The 12,411-nt window shown below is 47.3% G+C and overlaps 1 long non-coding RNA gene across 1 annotated transcript; it reads right to left on the bottom strand.

Moving 5' to 3' along the window:
• Window positions 1-9,073: 9,073 nt before the first annotated feature.
• On the bottom strand, window positions 9,074-11,967 carry LOC140685217 (uncharacterized). Its single transcript, XR_012058510.1, has 2 exons — window positions 11,786-11,967; window positions 9,074-10,439 (listed from the first exon to the last, which is right to left on the bottom strand). It is a non-coding gene; the product is annotated as an uncharacterized lncRNA (long non-coding RNA).
• Window positions 11,968-12,411: the final 444 nt, after the last annotated feature.

The raw sequence follows: 12,411 nt of genomic DNA, 5'->3' as shown, positions 1-12,411 counted from the left end.
ACTGGGTACCCTGCTCACTCTCCCACTCCTAGTCACAATCCTCAACTCACCTGAAACCTCAAGCTTAGACCGCATCTTTGACACAGGGCAGATCCCTTCTGTGACATGATGAATCTGCTGTAAAAATGTTGTACTTGACACAACCTGGAACTGCAGGAAGTTGCACTCCTCCTAAAAAAAAAAAAAAAAAAAAAAAAAAAAGCCAAATCAGAGATCACAAAAGCACTTCACCATCCCCAAAAACACAACCCCAAATAGTGAAATTAAATACTCCCTGTGTTCAGCGCAGTTTTCTTCACAGTGTCTTCAAAGTCTCTGTTGCATTAGAAGCCCAAAAGCACCTGCAGAGAGCAATCTAAGCTAAAAGAGCCTCTTCACCAAAATGAGAGGAGAGCTCTTACCCCAGCTGATCCCAGGGAGGGAATGAAGCCCCTTGGCAAAGCCTGGGGTTAATATACCCCTGATTGGGCCCGCCTCTCATTCCCATGACACCCAGGAAAAGGGAGGGGGCAATCCCCACCGGCTATAAAAGCCTTCAGAGCAGGTCTGGCTGTTTGGCTCCTCTGATTTGAATTCAAGGGGAATAAAGTGCTGGATATAGAAGAAAACTCTTCCGGGAAATGACAGCGCTTTCTTTTTTGCTACATCTACTTGGAGCAAAAGGGCAAGAAAACTGGTAAGAAATAAAACTTTGTTTTTTGGCAGCATATCTAGATAAGTGGGGTAATTTGGTATTAACTTCTATAATTATTTCTCAGTGACTACTAAGTGGTAGTCAACATGAGACGAAAGGTAGAGTGTGGCTTTCGGGGGTCACTTACGGCCGTCCCCCGTCCCTCCCCCACCCCCCGGGACCCCTCGGGCTAGCTGTCCCCTTTGGGGACCGGGGTTTGCCGCGGTCCCGCTCCGCTGGGCTTACTGGGCAGCGGCTGGGTTAGCACGGTCCGAGCTGCTGCGGCACCTCGGTCGCCGCAAGGAGTCGAGATAAAGAGACGAAGAGAGGTCAATTGTTTGCGGTCGAGAGAGATTGTATTGCCTGAATGGTTGCAGGGACAAAAGACCCTGGGCTACTTCCCAGATACAGTTTTATACAGCAAAATTAAGAGATAAGGTCTAAACAATAGAGACAGTGTCCAGCATGGGCTCATCAGAACCACCCCGTGGGTCAGGTCCAATGGGAACTGCTCAGGGGTGGGGAGAAGGGGGTTTACAGAAAGGTGCTGAAGCTAAACTTTCCCGAAACATGGGGCATACATAAATGTATCTTTTCCTCATACCTAAATGTATCTTTTCCTCAGTTTCCAATTCCCAAGGCCTTTCTAAATCCCTTCCTCCACACTACCGTGGCAGCGCGATAACAACAGTAGAGAAGAGTACTAATTATATGAACGGTCTAAGCCTCCTTGGGGCTACTAATTAGGGCTAACTACATTATAAATAAAAATAAGAAAAAAAAATTGTAGGCTCCTGGGCAGTATAAAGGTTAAGTACATGCTAGGCTTGCCTTTCCCTGAGATATTTAGTCCTAGGGCACAGAAAGAAGTGCCCTGAAAGGTAGTTTTAAACCCTTAAAATGCTGAAAAAGCATTTTAGAAGAGGCTCCTTCAAGTGAATCCTTTAAAATGAGGAAATGGGGAAGTTACCTCCACTAAAATGGATACAATGGCAAATAAATGGCTTCTACCCTTTAATTTAATCCCCTAGAATATTGGGAAAACAGTTTTTCTCTCTTTAAATCTCTCCAATAATGAAGACAGAGGGATCTTCCCCTGAATCCAAACCTTTAAGAAAAAGGAATAGCTGGGCTTACCCCTCAATTTAAGCCTTAGGACAACAAAAAGGGTTACCCTTAATTCAAACCCATGAAAAACCTTGTCAAGGTTTTCCCCTTCTATTTAAACTGGAAAATAATGGAAAATGGGGATTCCCTGTCATTTAACACCCCTAACAGCATAGAAAAGGCAGGGATTCTTTCAACTGAGACCATTAAAATTGCAGGGGAAGTGCATTCCCTCACGATTTGAACACAAGAAATAATGGAAAAGGAAGCTTTTTCCCATAAGTTAAACCCCTTCTCTCTTCATAACCCCTGTCTTTTCTGGGAGGGCTGTGGAAGGTCTGGGAGTTCTAGGGAGGGACTGACCCAATAAAAGGGGAAAGTTGAAAGCTCTCCCGTGGAACCCCACGTGCTGCCCGGCCTGCTCAGGTGCTGCCCTTTGGCAAGAGGTCTCTTCCCTCGGCATTTTCTCAAAGGGATGCTCCGTGCTCAGGTGGGTCGGGCTGCTCCCCGGTCCCAGCTGGATGTTCCGACCGTAGTTCCTGGAGGGACACTTGGGATACCCCTGTTAGCCCCTCTGGATTAGCAGCTCCCTGCCCATGTAGCTGCACTTAAAGCAGCTGGTCACGTGGGGAGCTGCTACACCTAGGAGTGGGGGATGAGGTGAAGAAAGGTCCTGCGGGGTGTTCCCTCCCCTATGCGGCCCTTTGTCTAACCCTAAACGATGGGGTGCCAGACTTTCATTTCCAAGATAATTAACAGTCTTTCCTCTATGTGTGCCCCTGGCCAAACAGGAATTGTGCTTCCGAAATTGCAAACGGTGAACGATTTCTCAGAGACCGCATCTGCCGACACCAGGAACTCTCGCTGCCCTTGGGGAGCAGCAGGCCTCCAGTGAACAGACATCGGCACGCGGGGAGGGTGAAGTTGGTTTTACAGGGAAAAATGGCAGAGGTCGGGTCACGAGGCCTGTGGCCCCGAGTGATTTTCTATGTTTCGTTCCGAATGGCACGGGATTTATCCTGGAGCAAAACTGCTGCTGGCAAGAATTCTGCCTGCCCTGGAAGGAAGAAGCACCTCCTCCAAACTGACATCAGGAACCGGGGAGGGTGAGCTACGTTTCACAGAGAAAAGGGCCTGTGATAGAGTCCATGAGCCAGGGGCCATGAAAGAAGGGCCGCCCCATGAAAATCTGAATGGAGAAAGATTTGTCCTGGACCCAAGCTGCCCCCACATCTGATAGTAAAAGGGTTTTAAATAATGAGGATTTAGGGTTAAAAGGCGAATTAAGCTTAGTAGGCCCTGAAAAGAAAACAAATACCCTAAGTACAGGAAGATTTTCTACCTTACTAGAACTGCACCTGTGTAGCTAGTACATGATAAATTATATAATTGTTAGATGTGATGATTGTTTAGTAATTAAATATAATTACTATTTAGTCATAAGAATAATCATGAGAAACTGTGGTCAGGGACCTAAGAAAGATCACGAGAAACTCGTGTCAATGTATACAATTGAACAATATAAATTTAATAATTAATATGTAAGTTATATAATGATAGAATATAAAATATGTTCAGCTCAAAAGCCATGTTGGAGTCAGATTTGGATCTGTACCCCTTATTCCCAGAGCTCTCAATAAAAGCACCTGCATATAATCATATCCCCTGATTATGTGTGTTCCTGAATGCTAACACGTTGACCAGGGGTTGCCTTGAAATCCCAAGCACAGCTCGTAAAATGACATCAGGAACCTGGACTGGTGAGTTTTCTTTCCTAGGGAAAAGGGCCGGAGTTTGTGCTCAGGGCCCTGTGGCCCTCAGCGGGTGGCTGAATGCAAAAAATCCGAACATCAAAGGATGTGTCCCGGACCCGAGCTGCCACCGCCTCAAATATGTGCTGCCCTGACAGTCCCAAGGGAGCCCTGTGAACTGACACCAGGAACCTGCGCTGCAGAATTTGCTTTCGCAATGTAGATATCCCTCATTCATTCCCAGGGCCCTGTGACCCCCCTGGGTTGTCAGGTCCTAAGTTTCCTTTTGCCTCCTCAATGTCAAAACGGTGCAGGAGTTCTCCCAGTCCGAATCTCCCACCCCCAAGTACTCAGGGATTTTTTTTCATGCCAAATACCTGTTGCAAACTGACAGTACAAAGCTTGGGGCATGATTTTTTCTGTCTGGATTTCTCCTTGAGAAATCTGCCATCATATAACCCTAACCACAACCACTTTGCTTTGCTCAGAATTCACAACCTTCAGACTGGCAGCATGACACCTGACCCGCTGGCCCTCCACTGGCACCTTCCCAAAGCATTCCACTGCATTCCAGTAGTAACTCCTCATTTTCAGCGGGCATCCTGTCTGACCCACATCCTGACCCTAAAAATGCACCAAGGAATTCTAAAATAGCATTAGGAAGGTGTAACAATACTCTAAAAGACACCAGAAAAGTCTTAAAAAGCCTTCAAAAATCCCCTAAATATTCCTAATAGTCCCGCAAAAAAAAAAAAAAACCCAAGGAAGCCTGCTCAGGCTCCAAGCCCCTTCCTGTTGCTCTCTAGCCCACAGATGTCATCCCTACCTTTTTGCAGCAGGTCCTGTTGTCCTCTGAGGGTTCTGGAGTTGTCCTGGTGCAAGGGTTGCTGCCCTGTCCCAGAGGTAGGGTTCCGGTGTGGTCTTGCTGTTAGGCTTGCTGTGTTGCGCTGCTGTTGTTAGGGGTGAAAAGGGAAAAGGCTGCTTAGGGTGAGGTTAGGGCTGGGGTGAGGGGTGATGCACCTGTACCCTAACTTGCCTCCTAAGCTGTAGCCTGTAGCCCTGATCTCCACTAGTCTGTCTAGCCCTCAAACCCTCTCCCTTTACTCCTCAACCTTTCCCTCTGCCCCCTAGCCCTCAGCTCCTGTGTGCCACCCTTAATCCCTCTCCTTTGCCCCTCAGCCCCCAGCTTCTCTGTGTCACTCTCCAGCTGCCCCTGCCCCCCTCAGCATCTCTCTGTGTTACCCACTGTCCCCTCCCCCTGTTCTTCCTTCAGCTCCCAGCCTCTGTCACCCTCAAGCCCACACAGTGCCCCTCAAGCTGCCCTTCAGCCTCTATGCCATGAAAAGACCCTAAAAACCCATAAAAACACCCCAAAAAAACCTTATCTTCAAAATGTCTTAAAACCCCCACAAAAACATAAAAATAGCCTCAGAATACCCTTAAAATACAATAAAAATACCCTACTTAAAAAAACCCCTAAAACACCCCTAAAAATCCCCAAAGAACCTTTAAAAAAAGGCTAAATATTCTTAAAAGAGCTCTAAAAGCAGCCCCAAAATCCTTAAAACACACTGATAAGACCTTAAAATCCATTAAACTTCCCTCAAGAAACCTAAAAAGACCCGAGTCCTAGGAGCCCTCCACATACCCCCAATAGTCCTAAAAAAGCCCTAAACAATTTTAAATAGTCCTAAAAAAACCCCAAGAACAGCCCCCCCCAAAAAAACCCACTTAAAATTCTAATTAGTACTAAGAAAGCCCTTAAAATACCTTAAAAAAATCTTTTTAAAGCCCTGAAAAAGTCCTAAAGGTATCCTAAATGTTCCCAGAAAGTTCCTAAAAAGCTCCTGTGAGAAAACCCTCAAATATCCTTTAAAAACACTAAAAAAAACCAAACCAAACCAAACCAAACCAAACCAAACCAAAACAAAACAAACCACTAAAAAAAGTGCTCAGTCACCAGGCTCTACCAGTCGATCTCTAGCCAGCAAACATCATCCCTACCTTTTAATTAAAGTCACTGCCTGCAGCTGCTGGGGGGGTTCCGGGGCTGTCCCAGCATTAGGGTCACTGCCTGTAGCTGCTGTTGGGGAAAACTGGTGTTCTAGGGATGCTGATTGGGGTGAGCTTAGGGCTGGGGTGAGGGCTGCTTCTGTACCCTAAGCCTTCCTGGTACCCTATGTCCTGTCCTTTGTACCCTTAACCCTCAGTGTCAGCTCTCCACTTGTCAAGTCCTCCCTATTTGCCCCTCAGCCCGCAATGTCTGTGTGACACCCCAAGCCCCCGACACTGTCCCTTGGCCCCCTAACCTCCACTGTGCACTCCCCACCCAGGGAGGGGTGGTTTTTAGGGTGAGGTTAAGGGTGGTGTGAGGGCTGGTTCACCTGTCACCCTCAGGTACCCCCCCACTTTGTCCTCAAGGCACCCCCTGCCTCTCAACCTCCTTGTGTCACCCTCCATTCCCCCACTGCAACCTCTCAGTGTCTCTGTGCCACCCTGGAGCCCCCCTTTTTACTCCTACAGACCCCTTCTGCCCCTCAGCCTCCTTGTGTCACCCTCCAGATCCCCACCGCAGTCTGTCAGCATCTCTGTGCCCCCCTGTGCCTCTCAGCTGCCCCCACCCTCTGTGCCACCCTCCAGCCCCGCACCGCAGCCTCTCAGCATCTCTGTGCCCCCCTTTTTACTCCTACAGACACCTTCTGCCTCTCAGCTGCCCCCACCCTCTGTGCCACCCTCCAGCCCCCTGCCCTCAGCCCCAGGTCCCTTTGTGACACCGTGCAGCCCACAGATGTCATCCCTGCCTGTTTTATTTTAGTGTTGTCCTGCTGTGAGGGCTGCGCTATCGCCACAAGTTTGGGCTCCCATGTGGTGCTGCTGGGAGTCACAGGTGGGTGGTGGGGGGAGTGCGGGATGGGGCAGGGGCAGGTGAAGAGAGAGTAGGATGGGGGGGCTGGAAGTACAGATAGGGGTGAGGGGGGGAGACAGGGACAGAGAAGAATAGGGGTGAGGGGAGAAGGTGAGGGTAGGAGGGGCACCACATATCTGACAGACAAAAGCTGCAGCAGAATAAAATTCTGCTTGCTGAGGGAATGCCAAATACCTGCTGCAAACAGACATAAGGAACCCAGGGAAAAGGGCCGCTGTTTGTGCTCAGGGGCCTGTGACCCTGAGGTGGCAGCTGCCTGCAAAAAATCCGAATGGCAAAGGATGTGTCCCAGACCCAAGCTGCCCCTGCCTCAAAGCCTTACCCTAAACTGAACCCTAAATCCTAACTGAAAAACAAACCCTAACCCTAATCCTAACCTAACCCTAACCTCAAATAAATCTAATATTAATAATACCTCTAAAATTAAACTTAAAAACAACAGTAACCCTAGAAAATGGCGGCGCCCACGGCATCACGTGACGGGACGATGATGGCGGCGCCCGCGGCATCACGTGATGAAGGAAAATATGGCGGCGCCGGTGTATCACGTGATGGAAGCAAATATGGCGGCGCGTACTACATCACGTGATGAGACAAAGATGGCGGCGCCCAGTTAGTCATGTAATGAGGAGTTAAATGGCGGCGCCCATTGAGTCACGTGACTGATTCGAAAATGGCCGCGCCGAGAAAATCACGTGATGGGGAAAATATGGCGGCTTTCGGGACGGGGTCGATTTTGGCGGTTTTTGGCGTTTTTTTGTGTGCCCTCCGCATGCCCTGCGTGCCGTGGTGTTGTTCCGGTGCACCCGCACCGGAGGACGCCACGCGGGATTGTTTTTGGAGTGCGGGATTGGTGTCGGAATTTCGGACAGGCGGCTGTCGGGGCGACTAATGCTTGGGGTCTTTTCTGAGGCGCTGGAGGCGGTGCGAGGGGAGGGGTCGGGGTACCGACACAGTGACGTCACGCGGTGACGCGGCGCAGGGGCGGGCCAGAGGGAGGCGTGGGTGCAGTGCGCGAATTGCACCGGCAGGTGGCGCTGCGAGACCGAGGGGTGGGCGCGCTGCCGGCTGGCGGCTGTGGGGGCAGAGCGCCTGTTTGTGCAATTCTATCCTTGTGTGTGGATTTATTAAAATAAAAATATGGATATTGATCTAGTACCGATATCCAACTGTGACAAAAAAAAACCTCTCTAACAGTTTAAAGTTAGAAAGTGTATGTTTAGTCGACACCCAGCAGCGTGTGGGATAGTTCCCAAATACACACCGCACTTTCCAAGTGATTAAAGAGCCGTTTTTCCATACAAGTACTGAATACTGAAAATACAAATACCTATTCATTTTGGTACATCCCATTCCTTGCTTCATATGCTAATCATTTCAAAAGCTATTAAGCATGAAGTTTGTTCCCTGAAATGGGTCAGTGGTCCCTTTCATGGGGATGAGTCCCAAAATGTGGAATTAAATGAAGTCTTCCTTGTTCTGGCCTTTCTACCGTTTCAATGCAAATATGACAAATGAACTCTTGGTAGAACTTCCATTCCTTGTCTTCATTTGATTTCAGAACAGAGGAGGCCCACAATTGTCTTATGCTCTTAAAAGCTATTTATCAGTTTCTATATTCTTCATTATTAACCCAGCTAACTAAACATTGTGCTGACAGACAATCAATTACTAGTTAACTACTCACTCTTAACTTTATCAAGGCCTACTCATTTATTTTAATTAACTCTAGTAAGGCTTGTCTTTAACTAAAATCTTGGCTGCTCTAAAATCTCTAAATCCCTTAAAATTTATGTTTCAACATGATGAACTCTTGGTCGTATCATTATTCATCTGGTGGGCTTGATGGGAATACTGGTTTCTGCATATTGCTACTGCTACCTGCCAGCTGGTTCGCTAATTAGGAGCCCTATATCTATTAGAAAAAAGAAGAAAAGCTGTATGTCTGGTGCAGCAGTAGAAAATTTCAGGCTCCCAGGGATTAAATAATTTTCTTTAAATAATTATTTAAAGGTTGGGTTGTTTTGGTTTTTTTTTTGTTTGGTTGGTTTTTTTTGTTGTTTTTTTTTTTTTCTTACTCCCAGGGAGTCTGAAAGTTTTTACTGCTGTTCTTTTTTAAAGCTAGAAAGGAAAGCAGAGTTAGAAATAAAGGTAGAAATAGAGAGAAACAAAGGGTTAAAGAAAGTTGAAGTTGGAGAGAAAAAGAGACACAGAAAAAAAAGAACTATGAAAACAGTGGCAAACAGTGAAAACAAAAAGAGTGAAAAATGAGCAGGGTTAGAGTGAAAAAGAAAGAGTGAGAGTAAAAAAGAGGAAAAAAGAGTTAAAGCTAGAGAGAAAAAGAGTAAAGTATAGAGAGAAAAAGAAATAGTTGGAAACAGAGAAAGAAAGAAAAAAAAGAAATAGCAGGAAATAGAGAAGCAGAGAGACAGAGTTAGAAACAGTGAGAAATAGAATCACAGAGTTAGGGACAGACAGAAATGAAGTCAGAAATAGAAAAGTAAGATGAGAAGCAAAGGAAGAAATACAGTGAAAAAAAATTACTAAACCACCCCAAAGAAAGACAGGAGCCAAAGCTGGAAGGTGAGGGAGCAGGGGCATCATTACTAGGGTTGATTCAACTTCACTGAATGAATTTTTTTATTTACACTTCATCAAAACACATGGAAACAACAGATACAAATGCAAGTACAGATACAATCCATAGACATGCATAGATACAAAGCAATACATGGAAATGCAGCAGCAAATGCAAATACAGAACAACACAGGGCAATAGAAACCAAACACATATCAACACAATATGATCCTTTTTTCTAGTTTAATTACATTTTGTTTTATTGTTAGAGGAAACACAAAAGAAAGATTACACACACAAAACAACACTCATCTAGCATGAGCACCTCCTTCATGTTACACACAAACTCACCATCGCTCTCATCTCAACTGCTCCGTTACACCCCAGAAATCATTGTTCCTCGGGAACGTGGCTCCCGGGAGCTTCCAAAAAATCCTCCTTGAAAAAAACCCTGGCCTGGGGATGGTCTGTGGCCAAACCTTAGTGACGAACGTCACCTTATGGACTGGCCAGGACAGAGGAAAAAAACCCAGCCAGGGGGTGGGGGGGAAAAAAACCCCAGCTGCGGATTTTTTATTCTAAATTCAAAAATGAGTTGAAAAACCTAAAAGGCAAAGGCCATACACACAGGGTTAACACCGGTCAGCATACGCTCAGACCTGCAGACAGGAGCACACACAAACTTCTCACAAACAGATACGGACAATCACACTCACACTCTCTTCAGCTGACACGCTGAATGCCACCCTTATGTGAAACACTACGCTGAAGAATATGCTTCGACACATCTTCTGACTGCTGCTCCTTGACGTCAAATGGTAGATTCCAGGAAATTCTGTAGGGACCCGGGGACCTACAAGACAATGGGAGGCAATCAATGACTGACTATCTGAGAGCTAGGAGCTATTCCCACTCTGGGCCCGTCAGTGTTGTACTCAAAACCCCATAGAAGACAGATGAACTGCAAAGTTTTACAACTGCTCTACCTAAGCGTCACTACGTGCCGGGGCAGGGCAGCTCCGATTGTAATTGGCACAACAGAGGCTCATACAACATAAGGCAAGGTAGGTACATACAATATGAGTGCACACAATATAAGCCAACATAGGTACATAAAGTATAGGTACATACAATATAAACCGACAGAGGTACATACAACATAAGTACATACAATAAAGATATATTGGCTTATACACACATGATAAGCCAACATAGGTAGGCACAACATAAGCAACAGACAAAAAAAACCCTTCTAGAAAGGCCCAAGCCAGCACCCCGCTTCCATCCCCTCTGTAGGTCGTAACACTCCACTTATCTTGCACATATCTGGGGATGTCAATCCCTGCTGGCTGCAGAAGAAGGCCGTCTTGCCCGCCTGCTAAGTTCCAGCTGTCACCTCTTGGTCTGCCCACAGAAAGAAAACCAAACATCAGTGCACAGTCTTAACAGCACATCGGCCAAAACCTGGTAAATCTGCTACTCACCATCCTCCTCAGAGTGCCCAGGCCACACATTTCAGGCGTGCTTGGAGGCCGACAGCATCACCTATGGGTACAGCACGGTTAAGTGGAGAGGGGGTGACGTGGCATTGCTGAAACTTGAGTGTACCCACGCTCCTCCTCCCTACATCCCAGACTCACCGCAATTCCTTGTCCACTCCTCTGGGCTACCAGGGTGGGACCCTGACATACAAAATTTTTAGGCTTCATCACAGGGTCCCGCTATACTTCCAGAGGTCTCATAAAGCACAGGAAACCCAGTCCATTGGCCAGCTGGTGACAGGTGCTATGCGTACTCCAAAGGGATTCCCTAAAGTACACAAACAACAACGGATGCTTACAGTCGCACCAAAAACCGAAACCTGAGCAAAAACAACAGCTTCTCTCCACTGCTCACCTAGCACAATGGGCCTTGACTGCTGCTATCTGCCAGGATCTCCTAAAAATAAAGACAAAAACACCGCTGTAACATAGTCACCATTTAGAATTCCCCTGTAAATGCAAACAATGACCGACCTGCTCATGGGAAGATGCTCACCCAGGACTGGCGCTCTCCGCCACAGATTTGAACTGTCAGCATCTGAAAGGAAGTTAGAACTAGTATCAAACAGCTGCAGGACAACTTAACACCACTGAACATGTTATGGCCATCTCCTTACACAATCCAGATCCCAACTACACACTGCATTACCAATTTCAAGTCCCCAGGACTTGTGCTATTACAGGCTATGCAGCAGGGCAGAGCATGGCCGGGACAAATATGTGCAGACACCCGTGACACAGGACAGGACGTGACAAACGAGGGGACGTGACAGGGAGAGAGAGCTCTCGAGGAGAAGAAAGGACCGAGAGACCCAAACAACACAGAGTGCACCAGAGACAAGCGACAGGACACACACCGGAACTGCTCTGCCCTGTGAACCTCAGCACTGAGACCAAAACAGACACTTTCCCTTTAGGTGGCCTAAGGAAACGCTTCTTGGACATCCCCATCCCCAAAACAGACAAAAAAAAACCCTTCTAGAAAGGCCCAAGCCAGCACCCCGCTTCCATCCCCTCTGTAGGTCGTAACACTCCACTTATCTTGCACATATCTGGGGATGTCAATCCCTGCTGGCTGCAGAAGAAGGCCGTCTGCCCGCCTGCTAAGTTCCAGCTGTCACCTCTTGGTCTGCCCACAGAAAGAAAACCAAACATCAGTGCACAGTCTTAACAGCACATCGGCCAAAACCTGGTAAATCTGCTACTCACCATCCTCCTCAGAGTGCCCAGGCCACACACTTCAGGCGTGCTTGGAGGCCGACAGCATCACCTATGGGTACAGCACGGTTAAGTGGAGAGGGGCTGACGTGGCATTGCTGAAACTTGAGTGTACCCACGCTCCTCCTCCCTACATCCCAGACTCACCGCAATTCCTTGTCCACTCCTCTGGGCTACCAGGGTGGGACCCTGACAAACAAAATGTGAAGGCTTCATCACAGGGTCCCGCTATACTTCCAGAGGTCTCATAAAGCACAGGAAACCCAGTCCATTGGCCAGCTGGTGACAGGTGCTATGCGTACTCCGAAGGGATTCCCTAAAGTACACAAACAAGAACGGATGCTTACAGTCGCACCAAAAACCAAAACCTGAGCAAAAACAACAGCTTCTCTCCACTGCTCACCTAGCACAATGGGCCTTGACTGCTGCTATCTGCCAGGATCTCCTAAAAATAAAGACAAAAACACCGCTGTAACATAGTCACCATTTAGAATTCCCCTGCAAATGCAAACAATGACCAACCTGCTCATGGGAAGATGCTCACCCAGGACTGGCGCTCTCCGCCACAGATTTGAACTGTCAGCATCTGAAAGGAAGTTAGAACTAGTATCAAACAG

The sequence above is a fragment of the Taeniopygia guttata genome, chromosome 1, assembly GCF_048771995.1.
Source record: "Taeniopygia guttata chromosome 1, bTaeGut7.mat, whole genome shotgun sequence".
In the NCBI taxonomy this organism is placed as follows: Eukaryota; Metazoa; Chordata; class Aves; order Passeriformes; family Estrildidae; genus Taeniopygia; species Taeniopygia guttata.
Note: the sequence above shows the minus strand (reverse complement) of the source record. Positions and strands in the feature narration are given on the sequence as shown.